The 20,570-nt window shown below is 46.2% G+C and overlaps 8 non-coding genes and 1 pseudogene across 8 annotated transcripts; all 9 read left to right on the top strand.

Moving 5' to 3' along the window:
* The first annotated feature begins 1,994 nt into the window (after positions 1-1,994).
* LOC130331863 (U2 spliceosomal RNA) lies at positions 1,995-2,185 on the top strand. Its single transcript, XR_008874659.1, has one exon. It is a non-coding gene; the product is annotated as a U2 spliceosomal RNA (small nuclear RNA).
* Positions 2,186-4,277: 2,092 nt separating this feature from the next.
* On the top strand, positions 4,278-4,468 carry LOC130331865 (U2 spliceosomal RNA). The gene has a single exon (XR_008874661.1). It is a non-coding gene; the product is annotated as a U2 spliceosomal RNA (small nuclear RNA).
* A 2,095-nt stretch (positions 4,469-6,563) lies between these two features.
* Positions 6,564-6,754, top strand: LOC130331866 (U2 spliceosomal RNA). The gene has a single exon (XR_008874662.1). It is a non-coding gene; the product is annotated as a U2 spliceosomal RNA (small nuclear RNA).
* Positions 6,755-8,847: 2,093 nt separating this feature from the next.
* On the top strand, positions 8,848-9,038 carry LOC130331867 (U2 spliceosomal RNA). Its single transcript, XR_008874663.1, has one exon. It is a non-coding gene; the product is annotated as a U2 spliceosomal RNA (small nuclear RNA).
* A 2,084-nt stretch (positions 9,039-11,122) lies between these two features.
* LOC130331868 (U2 spliceosomal RNA) lies at positions 11,123-11,313 on the top strand. Its single transcript, XR_008874664.1, has one exon. It is a non-coding gene; the product is annotated as a U2 spliceosomal RNA (small nuclear RNA).
* A 2,083-nt stretch (positions 11,314-13,396) lies between these two features.
* LOC130331856 (U2 spliceosomal RNA) lies at positions 13,397-13,556 on the top strand (annotated as a pseudogene).
* Positions 13,557-14,249: 693 nt separating this feature from the next.
* LOC130331855 (U2 spliceosomal RNA) lies at positions 14,250-14,442 on the top strand. Its single transcript, XR_008874655.1, has one exon. It is a non-coding gene; the product is annotated as a U2 spliceosomal RNA (small nuclear RNA).
* Positions 14,443-16,534: 2,092 nt separating this feature from the next.
* LOC130331869 (U2 spliceosomal RNA) lies at positions 16,535-16,725 on the top strand. Its single transcript, XR_008874665.1, has one exon. It is a non-coding gene; the product is annotated as a U2 spliceosomal RNA (small nuclear RNA).
* Positions 16,726-18,826: 2,101 nt separating this feature from the next.
* LOC130331870 (U2 spliceosomal RNA) lies at positions 18,827-19,017 on the top strand. The gene has a single exon (XR_008874666.1). It is a non-coding gene; the product is annotated as a U2 spliceosomal RNA (small nuclear RNA).
* The last annotated feature ends 1,553 nt before the right edge of the window (positions 19,018-20,570 follow it).

Below are 20,570 nucleotides of genomic sequence, written 5' to 3' on the forward strand. Positions count from 1 at the left end.
AACAAAAGGTGGTGCTGCTGCTGCTTCTGCTGCTTCTGCTTCTGCTTGTGTCTGGCCCCTGTTGGAGCGTCCAGGCACAGGACTTCTGCTGCTGCTGACTAAATGGCCTCCTTAATTGGATCATTTGAGTAGCCAGCACACCTGTGCAGGTAGGGCATGACATGATAGGCAGCTGCCTTGATAGCGGGTGGGTGCTGAATGTTCCTAATTGACAAAATAAGATTAATGCTTATGAAGAAATATAAAATCTCATCCCTTCCCCAATATCGCGCCACACCCCTACCCCTTAATTCCCTGGTTGAACGTGATGGACATATGTCTTTTTTCGACCGTACTAACTATGTAACTATGTAACATAACATGGGGGGGGGGGGGGGGGGTCTCCTGGCTGTTCACACAGGTGTGTCATTGCTGTACATTGACCATGCATTGCTTCTGTGGTATTGCAAAGGCAAAGACAAATGCTTCCAGCCATCCATTGCACTAATGGATTGGTCATCAGCTGGCTGTCTATGTCCCGCATCAATATAGACCAAAGTACAGAGGGTTAGGCTATGCTATTGTGCACCTACCTGATGCATCAGAAGGTGCGAGGCCCTTGCTAAATTCTGTGCACAGACTTTGAGATCTATGCTTTAGACTGTATCTAAACCTGCTCCAACATGGACTGACATTCTGGCCTACTTTCAGCCGATGCGACTTGTCTGTCGCTGAACAGTCGCTTTTTATGTATTCAGCACCTATGTATAATGTTGTAAAAATGCTCTAGAAGCTAAAGTCGCAGAAATGTCACACATATTTGGCCTGCAACTTTCTGTGCGACAAATTCAGACAGGAAAAATCAGTATAAATCCTTAGAAAATTATCCCCCAGTGTCTCCATCTGCTGGCGGTATTGAATAAGCATTGCTGCACTGATGGGGTATGCATTAGACGAAAAAAAAGAAGAAAAAGAAGAATAATACGCCCAGAAAAGAGGCGAAAAGGAGAAAAACGTAAAAAAACGTGAAAAAAAAGTAAGAGGAAGAGAAGGGAAAAAAAGGTGGAAATGGGTTTAAAAGTGATTTCGGCGGAGAAATATATATATATATATATATATATATATATATATATATATATATATGCGCACACACACACATAGATATAAACGTATTCTCCGTTGAGATATTGCAGCCGCTGCTGTGTCCAGGCCCAGGAGCCTTAGCACTGTGCTGTGATGTCACTCAATACCACTGACATCACTAGGTGTAAACAACATCTCTCCTTTGCTGTGTATGTGACTATGGAGCTGTTTGGTGATGTCGTCTATTACGGCCTTCATAGAAGCAACAGGAGATTGTTGCATCCATCTAGAACCCTCAGAACTACAGTGCTATGATGTCACTCACTTCCACAGGCCTTGCAGAGTGTAAACAACAACAACCCAGCTTTGTTGTGTATGTAACCAAAGGGATTTGTGATGTCACCTAGAACCTTCACAGCAGCGACAGCTTTATGAGGAGCATCAGCACTGCTCTGCCTGAGCAGAACCATCACCGCCATAGGTTGTCAAATAACCCGGATTTAACCCACACAGGTAAGTCCAATGGGGTGCAGGCATGTCCTCTATGCTTACAGCTTCCCGTGGGTGTTGGTTTGATACCGTTTGGGGACAGCCAAGGAGGCATCTGCAGGCAACAAAGGTAGGTGTGTGCTTGTGTGTGTGTTTCCTATGCAGATCCTAAGCCCAGTGTCACATGCAAGTAGGAGGAGTAAGAAGGGTTCCTGGCAAATCCGGGTTATGGATTGCATTTAAAAAGGCCCCGTGGGAGTGCAATGGGCCCCTGTCTTGCTGCTTAGCAATAATGGTATGGGTTTAGGTTCTGCTGTGTGTACTGGTGGTTGACTGCCCCCCAGCCCAGAGTGTGCATGGAAAATTGTCTGGCAGCCTCCCTGACAGCAAGCAGTGATAGTGCCCATGAAGGGGACCTTGTTGGGCCCGCCCCTTTCACGGTTATCGCTTCTCGGCCTTTTGGCTAAGATCAAGTGTAGTATCTGTTCTTATCAGTTTAATATCTGATACGTCCCCTATCTGGGGACCATATATTAAATGGATTTTTGAGAACGGGGGCCGATTTCGAAGCTTGCTTCCGTCGCCCTATGCATTGACCCGATATGGCAGTATCTTCGGGTACAGTGCACCACCCCCTTACAGGGTTAAAAAGAAAGATTCCTACTTTCATTGCTACCTGCTTGCTGGCTAGCCAGCTAGCCAGCCCTGTGGGCCTTGCTGCTGCTGCAGCCAAAAAACAAAAGGTGGTGCTGCTGCTGCTTCTGCTGCTTCTGCTTCTGCTTGTGTCTGGCCCCTGTTGGAGCGTCCAGGCACAGGACTTCTGCTGCTGCTGACTAAATGGCCTCCTTAATTGGATCATTTGAGTAGCCAGCACACCTGTGCAGGTAGGGCATGACATGATAGGCAGCTGCCTTGATAGCGGGTGGGTGCTGAATGTTCCTAATTGACAAAATAAGATTAATGCTTATGAAGAAATATAAAATCTCATCCCTTCCCCAATATCGCGCCACACCCCTACCCCTTAATTCCCTGGTTGAACGTGATGGACATATGTCTTTTTTCGACCGTACTAACTATGTAACTATGTAACATAACATGGGGGGGGGGGGGGGGGGTTCTCCTGGCTGTTCACACAGGTGTGTCATTGCTGTACATTGACCATGCATTGCTTCTGTGGTATTGCAAAGGCAAAGACAAATGCTTCCAGCCATCCATTGCACTAATGGATTGGTCATCAGCTGGCTGTCTATGTCCCGCATCAATATAGACCAAAGTACAGAGGGTTAGGCTATGCTATTGTGCACCTACCTGATGCATCAGAAGGTGCGAGGCCCTTGCTAAATTCTGTGCACAGACTTTGAGATCTATGCTTTAGACTGTATCTAAACCTGCTCCAACATGGACTGACATTCTGGCCTACTTTCAGCCGATGCGACTTGTCTGTCGCTGAACAGTCGCTTTTTATGTATTCAGCACCTATGTATAATGTTGTAAAAATGCTCTAGAAGCTAAAGTCGCAGAAATGTCACACATATTTGGCCTGCAACTTTCTGTGCGACAAATTCAGACAGGAAAAATCAGTATAAATCCTTAGAAAATTATCCCCCAGTGTCTCCATCTGCTGGCGGTATTGAATAAGCATTGCTGCACTGATGGGGTATGCATTAGACGAAAAAAAAGAAGAAAAAGAAGAATAATACGCCCAGAAAAGAGGCGAAAAGGAGAAAAACGTAAAAAAACGTGAAAAAAAAGTAAGAGGAAGAGAAGGGAAAAAAAGGTGGAAATGGGTTTAAAAGTGATTTCGGCGGAGAAATATATATATATATATATATATATATATATATATATATATATGCGCACACACACACATAGATATAAACGTATTCTCCGTTGAGATATTGCAGCCGCTGCTGTGTCCAGGCCCAGGAGCCTTAGCACTGTGCTGTGATGTCACTCAATACCACTGACATCACTAGGTGTAAACAACATCTCTCCTTTGCTGTGTATGTGACTATGGAGCTGTTTGGTGATGTCGTCTATTATGGCCTTCATAGAAGCAACAGGAGATTGTTGCATCCATCTAGAACCCTCAGAACTACAGTGCTATGATGTCACTCACTTCCACAGGCCTTGCAGAGCGTAAACAACAACAACCCAGCTTTGTTGTGTATGTAACCAAAGGGATTTGTGATGTCACCTAGAACCTTCACAGCAGCGACAGCTTTATGAGGAGCATCAGCACTGCTCTGCCTGAGCAGAACCATCACCGCCATAGGTTGTCAAATAACCCGGATTTAACCCACACAGGTAAGTCCAATGGGGTGCAGGCATGTCCTCTATGCTTACAGCTTCCCGTGGGTGTTGGTTTGATACCGTTTGGGGACAGCCAAGGAGGCATCTGCAGGCAACAAAGGTAGGTGTGTGCTTGTGTGTGTGTTTCCTATGCAGATCCTAAGCCCAGTGTCACATGCAAGTAGGAGGAGTAAGAAGGGTTCCTGGCAAATCCGGGTTATGGATTGCATTTAAAAAGGCCCCGTGGGAGTGCAATGGGCCCCTGTCTTGCTGCTTAGCAATAATGGTATGGGTTTAGGTTCTGCTGTGTGTACTGGTGGTTGACTGCCCCCCAGCCCAGAGTGTGCATGGAAAATTGTCTGGCAGCCTCCCTGACAGCAAGCAGTGATAGTGCCCATGAAGGGGACCTTGTTGGGCCCGCCCCTTTCACGGTTATCGCTTCTCGGCCTTTTGGCTAAGATCAAGTGTAGTATCTGTTCTTATCAGTTTAATATCTGATACGTCCCCTATCTGGGGACCATATATTAAATGGATTTTTGAGAACGGGGGCCGATTTCGAAGCTTGCTTCCGTCGCCCTATGCATTGACCCGATATGGCAGTATCTTCGGGTACAGTGCACCACCCCCTTACAGGGTTAAAAAGAAAGATTCCTACTTTCATTGCTACCTGCTTGCTGGCTAGCCAGCTAGCCAGCCCTGTGGGCCTTGCTGCTGCTGCAGCCAAAAAACAAAAGGTGGTGCTGCTGCTGCTTCTGCTGCTTCTGCTTCTGCTTGTGTCTGGCCCCTGTTGGAGCGTCCAGGCACAGGACTTCTGCTGCTGCTGACTAAATGGCCTCCTTAATTGGATCATTTGAGTAGCCAGCACACCTGTGCAGGTAGGGCATGACATGATAGGCAGCTGCCTTGATAGCGGGTGGGTGCTGAATGTTCCTAATTGACAAAATAAGATTAATGCTTATGAAGAAATATAAAATCTCATCCCTTCCCCAATATCGCGCCACACCCCTACCCCTTAATTCCCTGGTTGAACGTGATGGACATATGTCTTTTTTCGACCGTACTAACTATGTAACTATGTAACATAACATGGGGGGGGGGGGGGGGGGGGTCTCCTGGCTGTTCACACAGGTGTGTCATTGCTGTACATTGACCATGCATTGCTTCTGTGGTATTGCAAAGGCAAAGACAAATGCTTCCAGCCATCCATTGCACTAATGGATTGGTCATCAGCTGGCTGTCTATGTCCCGCATCAATATAGACCAAAGTACAGAGGGTTAGGCTATGCTATTGTGCACCTACCTGATGCATCAGAAGGTGCGAGGCCCTTGCTAAATTCTGTGCACAGACTTTGAGATCTATGCTTTAGACTGTATCTAAACCTGCTCCAACATGGACTGACATTCTGGCCTACTTTCAGCCGATGCGACTTGTCTGTCGCTGAACAGTCGCTTTTTATGTATTCAGCACCTATGTATAATGTTGTAAAAATGCTCTAGAAGCTAAAGTCGCAGAAATGTCACACATATTTGGCCTGCAACTTTCTGTGCGACAAATTCAGACAGGAAAAATCAGTATAAATCCTTAGAAAATTATCCCCCAGTGTCTCCATCTGCTGGCGGTATTGAATAAGCATTGCTGCACTGATGGGGTATGCATTAGACGAAAAAAAAGAAGAAAAAGAAGAATAATACGCCCAGAAAAGAGGCGAAAAGGAGAAAAACGTAAAAAAACGTGAAAAAAAAGTAAGAGGAAGAGAAGGGAAAAAAAGGTGGAAATGGGTTTAAAAGTGATTTCGGCGGAGAAATATATATATATATATATATATATATATATATATATATATATATGCGCACACACACACATAGATATAAACGTATTCTCCGTTAAGATATTGCAGCCGCTGCTGTGTCCAGGCCCAGGAGCCTTAGCACTGTGCTGTGATGTCACTCAATACCACTGACATCACTAGGTGTAAACAACATCTCTCCTTTGCTGTGTATGTGACTATGGAGCTGTTTGGTGATGTCGTCTATTACGGCCTTCATAGAAGCAACAGGAGATTGTTGCATCCATCTTGAACCCTCAGAACTACAGTGCTATGATGTCACTCACTTCCACAGGCCTTGCAGAGTGTAAACAACAACAACCCAGCTTTGTTGTGTATGTAACCAAAGGGATTTGTGATGTCACCTAGAACCTTCACAGCAGCGACAGCTTTATGAGGAGCATCAGCACTGCTCTGCCTGAGCAGAACCATCACCGCCATAGGTTGTCAAATAACCCGGATTTAACCCACACAGGTAAGTCCAATGGGGTGCAGGCATGTCCTCTATGCTTACAGCTTCCCGTGGGTGTTGGTTTGATACCGTTTGGGGACAGCCAAGGAGGCATCTGCAGGCAACAAAGGTAGGTGTGTGCTTGTGTGTGTGTTTCCTATGCAGATCCTAAGCCCAGTGTCACATGCAAGTAGGAGGAGTAAGAAGGGTTCCTGGCAAATCCGGGTTATGGATTGCATTTAAAAAGGCCCCGTGGGAGTGCAATGGGCCCCTGTCTTGCTGCTTAGCAATAATGGTATGGGTTTAGGTTCTGCTGTGTGTACTGGTGGTTGACTGCCCCCCAGCCCAGAGTGTGCATGGAAAATTGTCTGGCAGCCTCCCTGACAGCAAGCAGTGATAGTGCCCATGAAGGGGACCTTGTTGGGCCCGCCCCTTTCACGGTTATCGCTTCTCGGCCTTTTGGCTAAGATCAAGTGTAGTATCTGTTCTTATCAGTTTAATATCTGATACGTCCCCTATCTGGGGACCATATATTAAATGGATTTTTGAGAACGGGGGCCGATTTCGAAGCTTGCTTCCGTCGCCCTATGCATTGACCCGATATGGCAGTATCTTCGGGTACAGTGCACCACCCCCTTACAGGGTTAAAAAGAAAGATTCCTACTTTCATTGCTACCTGCTTGCTGGCTAGCCAGCTAGCCAGCCCTGTGGGCCTTGCTGCTGCTGCAGCCAAAAAACAAAAGGTGGTGCTGCTGCTGCTTCTGCTGCTTCTGCTTCTGCTTGTGTCTGGCCCCTGTTGGAGCGTCCAGGCACAGGACTTCTGCTGCTGCTGACTAAATGGCCTCCTTAATTGGATCATTTGAGTAGCCAGCACACCTGTGCAGGTAGGGCATGACATGATAGGCAGCTGCCTTGATAGCGGGTGGGTGCTGAATGTTCCTAATTGACAAAATAAGATTAATGCTTATGAAGAAATATAAAATCTCATCCCTTCCCCAATATCGCGCCACACCCCTACCCCTTAATTCCCTGGTTGAACGTGATGGACATATGTCTTTTTTCGACCGTACTAACTATGTAACTATGTAACATAACATGGGGGGGGGGGGGGGGTCTCCTGGCTGTTCACACAGGTGTGTCATTGCTGTACATTGACCATGCATTGCTTCTGTGGTATTGCAAAGGCAAAGACAAATGCTTCCAGCCATCCATTGCACTAATGGATTGGTCATCAGCTGGCTGTCTATGTCCCGCATCAATATAGACCAAAGTACAGAGGGTTAGGCTATGCTATTGTGCACCTACCTGATGCATCAGAAGGTGCGAGGCCCTTGCTAAATTCTGTGCACAGACTTTGAGATCTATGCTTTAGACTGTATCTAAACCTGCTCCAACATGGACTGACATTCTGGCCTACTTTCAGCCGATGCGACTTGTCTGTCGCTGAACAGTCGCTTTTTATGTATTCAGCACCTATGTATAATGTTGTAAAAATGCTCTAGAAGCTAAAGTCGCAGAAATGTCACACATATTTGGCCTGCAACTTTCTGTGCGACAAATTCAGACAGGAAAAATCAGTATAAATCCTTAGAAAATTATCCCCCAGTGTCTCCATCTGCTGGCGGTATTGAATAAGCATTGCTGCACTGATGGGGTATGCATTAGACGAAAAAAAAGAAGAAAAAGAAGAATAATACGCCCAGAAAAGAGGCGAAAAGGAGAAAAACGTAAAAAAACGTGAAAAAAAAGTAAGAGGAAGAGAAGGGAAAAAAAGGTGGAAATGGGTTTAAAAGTGATTTCGGCGGAGAAATATATATATATATATATATATATATATATATATATATATATATATGCGCACACACACACATAGATATAAACGTATTCTCCGTTGAGATATTGCAGCCGCTGCTGTGTCCAGGCCCAGGAGCCTTAGCACTGTGCTGTGATGTCACTCAATACCACTGACATCACTAGGTGTAAACAACATCTCTCCTTTGCTGTGTATGTGACTATGGAGCTGTTTGGTGATGTCGTCTATTACGGCCTTCATAGAAGCAACAGGAGATTGTTGCATCCATCTTGAACCCTCAGAACTACAGTGCTATGATGTCACTCACTTCCACAGGCCTTGCAGAGTGTAAACAACAACAACCCAGCTTTGTTGTGTATGTAACCAAAGGGATTTGTGATGTCACCTAGAACCTTCACAGCAGCGACAGCTTTATGAGGAGCATCAGCACTGCTCTGCCTGAGCAGAACCATCACCGCCATAGGTTGTCAAATAACCCGGATTTAACCCACACAGGTAAGTCCAATGGGGTGCAGGCATGTCCTCTATGCTTACAGCTTCCCGTGGGTGTTGGTTTGATACCGTTTGGGGACAGCCAAGGAGGCATCTGCAGGCAACAAAGGTAGGTGTGTGCTTGTGTGTGTGTTTCCTATGCAGATCCTAAGCCCAGTGTCACATGCAAGTAGGAGGAGTAAGAAGGGTTCCTGGCAAATCCGGGTTATGGATTGCATTTAAAAAGGCCCCGTGGGAGTGCAATGGGCCCCTGTCTTGCTGCTTAGCAATAATGGTATGGGTTTAGGTTCTGCTGTGTGTACTGGTGGTTGACTGCCCCCCAGCCCAGAGTGTGCATGGAAAATTGTCTGGCAGCCTCCCTGACAGCAAGCAGTGATAGTGCCCATGAAGGGGACCTTGTTGGGCCCGCCCCTTTCACGGTTATCGCTTCTCGGCCTTTTGGCTAAGATCAAGTGTAGTATCTGTTCTTATCAGTTTAATATCTGATACGTCCCCTATCTGGGGACCATATATTAAATGGATTTTTGAGAACGGGGGCCGATTTCGAAGCTTGCTTCCGTCGCCCTATGCATTGACCCGATATGGCAGTATCTTCGGGTACAGTGCACCACCCCCTTACAGGGTTAAAAAGAAAGATTCCTACTTTCATTGCTACCTGCTTGCTGGCTAGCCAGCTAGCCAGCCCTGTGGGCCTTGCTGCTGCTGCAGCCAAAAAACAAAAGGTGGTGCTGCTGCTGCTTCTGCTGCTTCTGCTTCTGCTTGTGTCTGGCCCCTGTTGGAGCGTCCAGGCACAGGACTTCTGCTGCTGCTGACTAAATGGCCTCCTTAATTGGATCATTTGAGTAGCCAGCACACCTGTGCAGGTAGGGCATGACATGATAGGCAGCTGCCTTGATAGCGGGTGGGTGCTGAATGTTCCTAATTGACAAAATAAGATTAATGCTTATGAAGAAATATAAAATCTCATCCCTTCCCCAATATCGCGCCACACCCCTACCCCTTAATTCCCTGGTTGAACGTGATGGACATATGTCTTTTTTCGACCGTACTAACTATGTAACTATGTAACATAACATGGGGGGGGGGGTCTCCTGGCTGTTCACACAGGTGTGTCATTGCTGTACATTGACCATGCATTGCTTCTGTGGTATTGCAAAGGCAAAGACAAATGCTTCCAGCCATCCATTGCACTAATGGATTGGTCATCAGCTGGCTGTCTATGTCCCGCATCAATATAGACCAAAGTACAGAGGGTTAGGCTATGCTATTGTGCACCTACCTGATGCATCAGAAGGTGCGAGGCCCTTGCTAAATTCTGTGCACAGACTTTGAGATCTATGCTTTAGACTGTATCTAAACCTGCTCCAACATGGACTGACATTCTGGCCTACTTTCAGCCGATGCGACTTGTCTGTCGCTGAACAGTCGCTTTTTATGTATTCAGCACCTATGTATAATGTTGTAAAAATGCTCTAGAAGCTAAAGTCGCAGAAATGTCACACATATTTGGCCTGCAACTTTCTGTGCGACAAATTCAGACAGGAAAAATCAGTATAAATCCTTAGAAAATTATCCCCCAGTGTCTCCATCTGCTGGCGGTATTGAATAAGCATTGCTGCACTGATGGGGTATGCATTAGACGAAAAAAAAGAAGAAAAAGAAGAATAATACGCCCAGAAAAGAGGCGAAAAGGAGAAAAACGTAAAAAAACGTGAAAAAAAAGTAAGAGGAAGAGAAGGGAAAAAAAGGTGGAAATGGGTTTAAAAGTGATTTCGGCGGAGAAATATATATATATATATATATATATATATATATATATATATATATGCGCACACACACACATAGATATAAACGTATTCTCCGTTGAGATATTGCAGCCGCTGCTGTGTCCAGGCCCAGGAGCCTTAGCACTGTGCTGTGATGTCACTCAATACCACTGACATCACTAGGTGTAAACAACATCTCTCCTTTGCTGTGTATGTGACTATGGAGCTGTTTGGTGATGTCGTCTATTACGGCCTTCATAGAAGCAACAGGAGATTGTTGCATCCATCTTGAACCCTCAGAACTACAGTGCTATGATGTCACTCACTTCCACAGGCCTTGCAGAGTGTAAACAACAACAACCCAGCTTTGTTGTGTATGTAACCAAAGGGATTTGTGATGTCACCTAGAACCTTCACAGCAGCGACAGCTTTATGAGGAGCATCAGCACTGCTCTGCCTGAGCAGAACCATCACCGCCATAGGTTGTCAAATAACCCGGATTTAACCCACACAGGTAAGTCCAATGGGGTGCAGGCATGTCCTCTATGCTTACAGCTTCCCGTGGGTGTTGGTTTGATACCGTTTGGGGACAGCCAAGGAGGCATCTGCAGGCAACAAAGGTAGGTGTGTGCTTGTGTGTGTGTTTCCTATGCAGATCCTAAGCCCAGTGTCACATGCAAGTAGGAGGAGTAAGAAGGGTTCCTGGCAAATCCGGGTTATGGATTGCATTTAAAAAGGCCCCGTGGGAGTGCAATGGGCCCCTGTCTTGCTGCTTAGCAATAATGGTATGGGTTGGTTCTGCTGTGTGTACTGGTGGTTGACTGCCCCCCAGCCCAGAGTGTGCATGGAAAATTGTCTGGCAGCCTCCCTGACAGCAAGCAGTGATAGTGCCCATGAAGGGGACCTTGTTGGGCCCGCCCCTTTCACGGTTATCGCTTCTCGGCCTTTTGGCTAAGATCAAGTGTAGTATCTGTTCTTATCAGTTTAATATCTGATACGTCCCCTATCTGGGGACCATATATTAAATGGATTTTTGAGAACGGGGGCCGATTTCGAAGCTTGCTTCCGTCGCCCTATGCATTGACCCGATATGGCAGTATCTTCGGGTACAGTGCACCACCCCCTTACAGGGTTAAAAAGAAAGATTCCTACTTTCATTGCTACCTGCTTGCTGGCTAGCCAGCTAGCCAGCCCTGTGGGCCTTGCTGCTGCTGCAGCCAAAAAACAAAAGGTGGTGCTGCTGCTGCTTCTGCTGCTTCTGCTTCTGCTTGTGTCTGGCCCCTGTTGGAGCGTCCAGGCACAGGACTTCTGCTGCTGCTGACTAAATGGCCTCCTTAATTGGATCATTTGAGTAGCCAGCACACCTGTGCAGGTAGGGCATGACATGATAGGCAGCTGCCTTGATAGCGGGTGGGTGCTGAATGTTCCTAATTGACAAAATAAGATTAATGCTTATGAAGAAATATAAAATCTCATCCCTTCCCCAATATCGCGCCACACCCCTACCCCTTAATTCCCTGGTTGAACGTGATGGACATATGTCTTTTTTCGACCGTACTAACTATGTAACTATGTAACATAACATGGGGGGGGGGTCTCCTGGCTGTTCACACAGGTGTGTCATTGCTGTACATTGACCATGCATTGCTTCTGTGGTATTGCAAAGGCAAAGACAAATGCTTCCAGCCATCCATTGCACTAATGGATTGGTCATCAGCTGGCTGTCTATGTCCCGCATCAATATAGACCAAAGTACAGAGGGTTAGGCTATGCTATTGTGCACCTACCTGATGCATCAGAAGGTGCGAGGCCCTTGCTAAATTCTGTGCACAGACTTTGAGATCTATGCTTTAGACTGTATCTAAACCTGCTCCAACATGGACTGACATTCTGGCCTACTTTCAGCCGATGCGACTTGTCTGTCGCTGAACAGTCGCTTTTTATGTATTCAGCACCTATGTATAATGTTGTAAAAATGCTCTAGAAGCTAAAGTCGCAGAAATGTCACACATATTTGGCCTGCAACTTTCTGTGCGACAAATTCAGACAGGAAAAATCAGTATAAATCCTTAGAAAATTATCCCCCAGTGTCTCCATCTGCTGGCGGTATTGAATAAGCATTGCTGCACTGATGGGGTATGCATTAGACGAAAAAAAAGAAGAAAAAGAAGAATAATACGCCCAGAAAAGAGGCGAAAAGGAGAAAAACGTAAAAAAACGTGAAAAAAAAGTAAGAGGAAGAGAAGGGAAAAAAAGGTGGAAATGGGTTTAAAAGTGATTTCGGCGGAGAAATATATATATATATATATATATATATATATATATATATATATGCGCACACACACACATAGATATAAACGTATTCTCCGTTGAGATATTGCAGCCGCTGCTGTGTCCAGGCCCAGGAGCCTTAGCACTGTGCTGTGATGTCACTCAATACCACTGACATCACTAGGTGTAAACAACATCTCTCCTTTGCTGTGTATGTGACTATGGAGCTGTTTGGTGATGTCGTCTATTACGGCCTTCATAGAAGCAACAGGAGATTGTTGCATCCATCTTGAACCCTCAGAACTACAGTGCTATGATGTCACTCACTTCCACAGGCCTTGCAGAGTGTAAACAACAACAACCCAGCTTTGTTGTGTATGTAACCAAAGGGATTTGTGATGTCACCTAGAACCTTCACAGCAGCGACAGCTTTATGAGGAGCATCAGCACTGCTCTGCCTGAGCAGAACCATCACCGCCATAGGTTGTCAAATAACCCGGATTTAACCCACACAGGTAAGTCCAATGGGGTGCAGGCATGTCCTCTATGCTTACAGCTTCCCGTGGGTGTTGGTTTGATACCGTTTGGGGACAGCCAAGGAGGCATCTGCAGGCAACAAAGGTAGGTGTGTGCTTGTGTGTGTGTTTCCTATGCAGATCCTAAGCCCAGTGTCACATGCAAGTAGGAGGAGTAAGAAGGGTTCCTGGCAAATCCGGGTTATGGATTGCATTTAAAAAGGCCCCGTGGGAGTGCAATGGGCCCCTGTCTTGCTGCTTAGCAATAATGGTATGGGTTTAGGTTCTGCTGTGTGTACTGGTGGTTGACTGCCCCCCAGCCCAGAGTGTGCATGGAAAATTGTCTGGCAGCCTCCCTGACAGCAAGCAGTGATAGTGCCCATGAAGGGGACCTTGTTGGGCCCGCCCCTTTCACGGTTATCGCTTCTCGGCCTTTTGGCTAAGATCAAGTGTAGTATCTGTTCTTATCAGTTTTCATGCTGGTGGGGATGGGTGCTGCATGGAGGATGCAGGTGTACCAGGGCTTTCCGGGGCTGGTTCTGAGGAATCAGCTCGACGGCTGCCCCGATGTGACCTGTTCCCTCCGGGTCTCGCCATGAGGCTGAGAGGGTCTAGAGCCGAGGTACTTTTGTGCCTCGGGGAGTGGTGACCCCGAGGTGCCGAAACTCACTGGGAGAATAGGCTCACTGAGTTGAAGCACGGGCACCATAATCTCTTCACCTTGTGGCACTCACCTCTTGATTCCCGGCCTTCTGGCTAGGATCAGAGAAATTTTTATAGATCCGGCCGGATGTCCGGGCAGTATATCTGCACACATTCACTTATTTATTTATTTTTTGTCTCACTGTGTCACTTTTTGCGTGTTGTGTGTTCACAGGATTTGTCAGGATGCGGTAGCCCTTCTGGGTGTCCCTCCTGGCGGTCTAGGGGAGGTGTGTGTGGCCATTAGGTTCCGCACCTCCCTGCAAACACCCCGGGTACTCCTGCTTCGCAGGGTACCTACCGTAATCGGCTCTGCGGGCAGATACCTTGGCTAACGCCAAGGGGGATGCCGGGAGCATTTGTGGTCTCCTAGTAGCTTCGGCGAAAAGGGACATCGAACCTGGAACCTCGCAGGTACCTTTTGGTCCGGAGGCGAAGGGTAAGGTTTGTTGGGGGGCCTCTCTCCTATCGGAGAAGGGCTTGCGATAGACCGCATCCTTTGTGCACGTTTTTTTTAGTGTAACACGTTTGCACTTTTTCTTGCACTTTGGGTGAATCGAAAGCACGTTCCTCGGCTTTAGATAAAAAAAAAAAAAAAATAAAAAAAAAATCTGTTCTTATCAGTTTAATATCTGATACGTCCCGTATCTGGGGACCATATATTAAATGGATTTTTGAGAACGGGGGCCGATTTCGAAGCTTGCTTCCGTCGCCCTATGCATTGACCCGATATGGCAGTATCTTCGGGTACAGTGCACCACCCCCTTACAGGGTTAAAAAGAAAGATTCCTACTTTCATTGCTACCTGCTTGCTGGCTAGCCAGCTAGCCAGCCCTGTGGGCCTTGCTGCTGCTGCAGCCAAAAAACAAAAGGTGGTGCTGCTGCTGCTTCTGCTGCTTCTGCTTCTGCTTGTGTCTGGCCCCTGTTGGAGCGTCCAGGCACAGGACTTCTGCTGCTGCTGACTAAATGGCCTCCTTAATTGGATCATTTGAGTAGCCAGCACACCTGTGCAGGTAGGGCATGACATGATAGGCAGCTGCCTTGATAGCGGGTGGGTGCTGAATGTTCCTAATTGACAAAATAAGATTAATGCTTATGAAGAAATATAAAATCTCATCCCTTCCCCAATATCGCGCCACACCCCTACCCCTTAATTCCCTGGTTGAACGTGATGGACATATGTCTTTTTTCGACCGTACTAACTATGTAACTATGTAACATAACATGGGGGGGGGGGGGGGGGTCTCCTGGCTGTTCACACAGGTGTGTCATTGCTGTACATTGACCATGCATTGCTTCTGTGGTATTGCAAAGGCAAAGACAAATGCTTCCAGCCATCCATTGCACTAATGGATTGGTCATCAGCTGGCTGTCTATGTCCCGCATCAATATAGACCAAAGTACAGAGGGTTAGGCTATGCTATTGTGCACCTACCTGATGCATCAGAAGGTGCGAGGCCCTTGCTAAATTCTGTGCACAGACTTTGAGATCTATGCTTTAGACTGTATCTAAACCTGCTCCAACATGGACTGACATTCTGGCCTACTTTCAGCCGATGCGACTTGTCTGTCGCTGAACAGTCGCTTTTTATGTATTCAGCACCTATGTATAATGTTGTAAAAATGCTCTAGAAGCTAAAGTCGCAGAAATGTCACACATATTTGGCCTGCAACTTTCTGTGCGACAAATTCAGACAGGAAAAATCAGTATAAATCCTTAGAAAATTATCCCCCAGTGTCTCCATCTGCTGGCGGTATTGAATAAGCATTGCTGCACTGATGGGGTATGCATTAGACGAAAAAAAAGAAGAAAAAGAAGAATAATACGCCCAGAAAAGAGGCGAAAAGGAGAAAAACGTAAAAAAACGTGAAAAAAAAGTAAGAGGAAGAGAAGGGAAAAAAAGGTGGAAATGGGTTTAAAAGTGATTTCGGCGGAGAAATATATATATATATATATATATATATATATATATATATATATATGCGCACACACACACATAGATATAAACGTATTCTCCGTTGAGATATTGCAGCCGCTGCTGTGTCCAGGCCCAGGAGCCTTAGCACTGTGCTGTGATGTCACTCAATACCACTGACATCACTAGGTGTAAACAACATCTCTCCTTTGCTGTGTATGTGACTATGGAGCTGTTTGGTGATGTCGTCTATTACGGCCTTCATAGAAGCAACAGGAGATTGTTGCATCCATCTTGAACCCTCAGAACTACAGTGCTATGATGTCACTCACTTCCACAGGCCTTGCAGAGTGTAAACAACAACAACCCAGCTTTGTTGTGTATGTAACCAAAGGGATTTGTGATGTCACCTAGAACCTTCACACCAGCGACAGCTTTATGAGGAGCATCAGCACTGCTCTGCCTGAGCAGAACCATCACCGCCATAGGTTGTCAAATAACCCGGATTTAACCCACACAGGTAAGTCCAATGGGGTGCAGGCATGTCCTCTATGCTTACAGCTTCCCGTGGGTGTTGGTTTGATACCGTTTGGGGACAGCCAAGGAGGCATCTGCAGGCAACAAAGGTAGGTGTGTGCTTGTGTGTGTGTTTCCTATGCAGATCCTAAGCCCAGTGTCACATGCAAGTAGGAGGAGTAAGAAGGGTTCCTGGCAAATCCGGGTTATGGATTGCATTTAAAAAGGCCCCGTGGGAGTGCAATGGGCCCCTGTCTTGCTGCTTAGCAATAATGGTATGGGTTTAGGTTCTGCTGTGTGTACTGGTGGTTGACTGCCCCCCAGCCCAGAGTGTGCATGGAAAATTGTCTGGCAGCCTCCCTGACAGCAAGCAGTGATAGTGCCCATGAAGGGGACCTTGTTGGGCCCGCCCCTTTCACGGTTATCGCTTCTCGGCCTTTTGGCTAAGATCAAGTGTAGTATCTGTTCTTATCAGTTTAATATCTGATACGTCCCCTATCTGGGGACCATATATTAAATGGATTTTTGAGAACGGGGGCCGATTTCGAAGCTTGCTTCCGTCGCCCTATGCATTGACCCGATATGGCAGTATCTTCGGGTACAGTGCACCACCCCCTTACAGGGTTAAAAAGAAAGATTCCTACTTTCATTGCTACCTGCTTGCTGGCTAGCCAGCTAGCCAGCCCTGTGGGCCTTGCTGCTGCTGCAGCCAAAAAACAAAAGGTGGTGCTGCTGCTGCTTCTGCTGCTTCTGCTTCTGCTTGTGTCTGGCCCCTGTTGGAGCGTCCAGGCACAGGACTTCTGCTGCTGCTGACTAAATGGCCTCCTTAATTGGATCATTTGAGTAGCCAGCACACCTGTGCAGGTAGGGCATGACATGATAGGCAGCTGCCTTGATAGCGGGTGGGTGCTGAATGTTCCTAATTGACAAAATAAGATTAATGCTTATGAAGAAATATAAAATCTCATCCCTTCCCCAATATCGCGCCACACCCCTACCCCTTAATTCCCTGGTTGAACGTGATGGACATATGTCTTTTTTCGACCGTACTAACTATGTAACTATGTAACATAACATGGGGGGGGGGGGGGTCTCCTGGCTGTTCACACAGGTGTGTCATTGCTGTACATTGACCATGCATTGCTTCTGTGGTATTGCAAAGGCAAAGACAAATGCTTCCAGCCATCCATTGCACTAATGGATTGGTCATCAGCTGGCTGTCTATGTCCCGCATCAATATAGACCAAAGTACAGAGGGTTAGGCTATGCTATTGTGCACCTACCTGATGCATCAGAAGGTGCGAGGCCCTTGCTAAATTCTGTGCACAGACTTTGAGATCTATGCTTTAGACTGTATCTAAACCTGCTCCAACATGGACTGACATTCTGGCCTACTTTCAGCCGATGCGACTTGTCTGTCGCTGAACAGTCGCTTTTTATGTATTCAGCACCTATGTATAATGTTGTAAAAATGCTCTAGAAGCTAAAGTCGCAGAAATGTCACACATATTTGGCCTGCAACTTTCTGTGCGACAAATTCAGACAGGAAAAATCAGTATAAATCCTTAGAAAATTATCCCCCAGTGTCTCCATCTGCTGGCGGTATTGAATAAGCATTGCTGCACTGATGGGGTATGCATTAGACGAAAAAAAAGAAGAAAAAGAAGAATAATACGCCCAGAAAAGAGGTGAAAAGGAGAAAAACGTAAAAAAACGTGAAAAAAAAGTAAGAGGAAGAGAAGGGAAAAAAAGGTGGAAATGGGTTTAAAAGTGATTTCGGCGGAGAAATATATATATATATATATATATATATATATATATATATATATATATATATATATATGCGCACACACACACATAGATATAAACGTATTCTCCGTTGAGATATTGCAGCCGCTGCTGTGTCCAGGCCCAGGAGCCTTAGCACTGTGCTGTGATGTCACTCAATACCACTGACATCACTAGGTGTAAACAACATCTCTCCTTTGCTGTGTATGTGACTATGGAGCTGTTTGGTGATGTCGTCTATTACGGCCTTCATAGAAGCAACAGGAGATTGTTGCATCCATCTTGAACCCTCAGAACTACAGTGCTATGATGTCACTCACTTCCACAGGCCTTGCAGAGTGTAAACAACAACAACCCAGCTTTGTTGTGTATGTAACCAAAGGGATTTGTGATGTCACCTAGAACCTTCACAGCAGCGACAGCTTTATGAGGAGCATCAGCACTGCTCTGCCTGAGCAGAACCATCACCGCCATAGGTTGTCAAATAACCCGGATTTAACCCACACAGGTAAGTCCAATGGGGTGCAGGCATGTCCTCTATGCTTACAGCTTCCCGTGGGTGTTGGTTTGATACCGTTTGGGGACAGCCAAGGAGGCATCTGCAGGCAACAAAGGTAGGTGTGTGCTTGTGTGTGTGTTTCCTATGCAGATCCTAAGCCCAGTGTCACATGCAAGTAGGAGGAGTAAGAAGGGTTCCTGGCAAATCCGGGTTATGGATTGCATTTAAAAAGGCCCCGTGGGAGTGCAATGGGCCCCTGTCTTGCTGCTTAGCAATAATGGTATGGGTTTAGGTTCTGCTGTGTGTACTGGTGGTTGACTGCCCCCCAGCCCAGAGTGTGCATGGAAAATTGTCTGGCAGCCTCCCTGACAGCAAGCAGTGATAGTGCCCATGAAGGGGACCTTGTTGGGCCCGCCCCTTTCACGGTTATCGCTTCTCGGCCTTTTGGCTAAGATCAAGTGTAGTATCTGTTCTTATCAGTTTAATATCTGATACGTCCCCTATCTGGGGACCATATATTAAATGGATTTTTGAGAACGGGGGCCGATTTCGAAGCTTGCTTCCGTCGCCCTATGCATTGACCCGATATGGCAGTATCTTCGGGTACAGTGCACCACCCCCTTACAGGGTTAAAAAGAAAGATTCCTACTTTCATTGCTACCTGCTTGCTGGCTAGCCAGCTAGCCAGCCCTGTGGGCCTTGCTGCTGCTGCAGCCAAAAAACAAAAGGTGGTGCTGCTGCTGCTTCTGCTGCTTCTGCTTCTGCTTGTGTCTGGCCCCTGTTGGAGCGTCCAGAGGACTTCTGCTGCTGCTGACTAAATGGCCTCCTTAATTGGATCATTTGAGTAGCCAGCACACCTGTGCAGGTAGGGCATGACATGATAGGCAGCTGCCTTGATAGCGGGTGGGTGCTGAATGTTCCTAATTGACAAAATAAGATTAATGCTTATGAAGAAATATAAAATCTCATCCCTTCCCCAATATCGCGCCACACCCCTACCCCTTAATTCCCTGGTTGAACGTGATGGACATATGTCTTTTTTCGACCGTACTAACTATGTAACTATGTAACATAACATGGGGGGGGGGGGGGGGGTCTCCTGGCTGTTCACACAGGTGTGTCATTGCTGTACATTGACCATGCATTGCTTCTGTGGTATTGCAAAGGCAAAGACAAATGCTTCCAGCCATCCATTGCACTAATGGATTGGTCATCAGCTGGCTGTCTATGTCCCGCATCAATATAGACCAAAGTACAGAGGGTTAGGCTATGCTATTGTGCACCTACCTGATGCATCAGAAGGTGCGAGGCCCTTGCTAAATTCTGTGCACAGACTTTGAGATCTATGCTTTAGACTGTATCTAAACCTGCTCCAACATGGACTGACATTCTGGCCTACTTTCAGCCGATGCGACTTGTCTGTCGCTGAACAGTCGCTTTTTATGTATTCAGCACCTATGTATAATGTTGTAAAAATGCTCTAGAAGCTAAAGTCGCAGAAATGTCACACATATTTGGCCTGCAACTTTCTGTGCGACAAATTCAGACAGGAAAAATCAGTATAAATCCTTAGAAAATTATCCCCCAGTGTCTCCATCTGCTGGCGGTATTGAATAAGCATTGCTGCACTGATGGGGTATGCATTAGACGAAAAAAAAGAAGAAAAAGAAGAATAATACGCCCAGAAAAGAGGCGAAAAGGAGAAAAACGTAAAAAAACGTGAAAAAAAAGTAAGAGGAAGAGAAGGGAAAAAAAGGTGGAAATGGGTTTAAAAGTGATTTCGGCGGAGAAATATATATATATATATATATATATATATATATATATATATATATATATGCGCACACACACACATAGATATAAACGTATTCTCCGTTGAGATATTGCAGCCGCTGCTGTGTCCAGGCCCAGGAGCCTTAGCACTGTGCTGTGATGTCACTCAATACCACTGACATCACTAGGTGTAAACAACATCTCTCCTTTGCTGTGTATGTGACTATGGAGCTGTTTGGTGATGTCGTCTATTACGGCCTTCATAGAAGCAACAGGAGATTGTTGCATCCATCTTGAACCCTCAGAACTACAGTGCTATGATGTCACTCACTTCCACAGGCCTTGCAGAGTGTAAACAACAACAACCCAGCTTTGTTGTGTATGTAACCAAAGGGATTT

This window comes from Hyla sarda, unplaced genomic scaffold, assembly GCF_029499605.1.
Source record: "Hyla sarda isolate aHylSar1 unplaced genomic scaffold, aHylSar1.hap1 scaffold_358, whole genome shotgun sequence".
NCBI lineage: Eukaryota > Metazoa > Chordata > Amphibia > Anura > Hylidae > Hyla > Hyla sarda.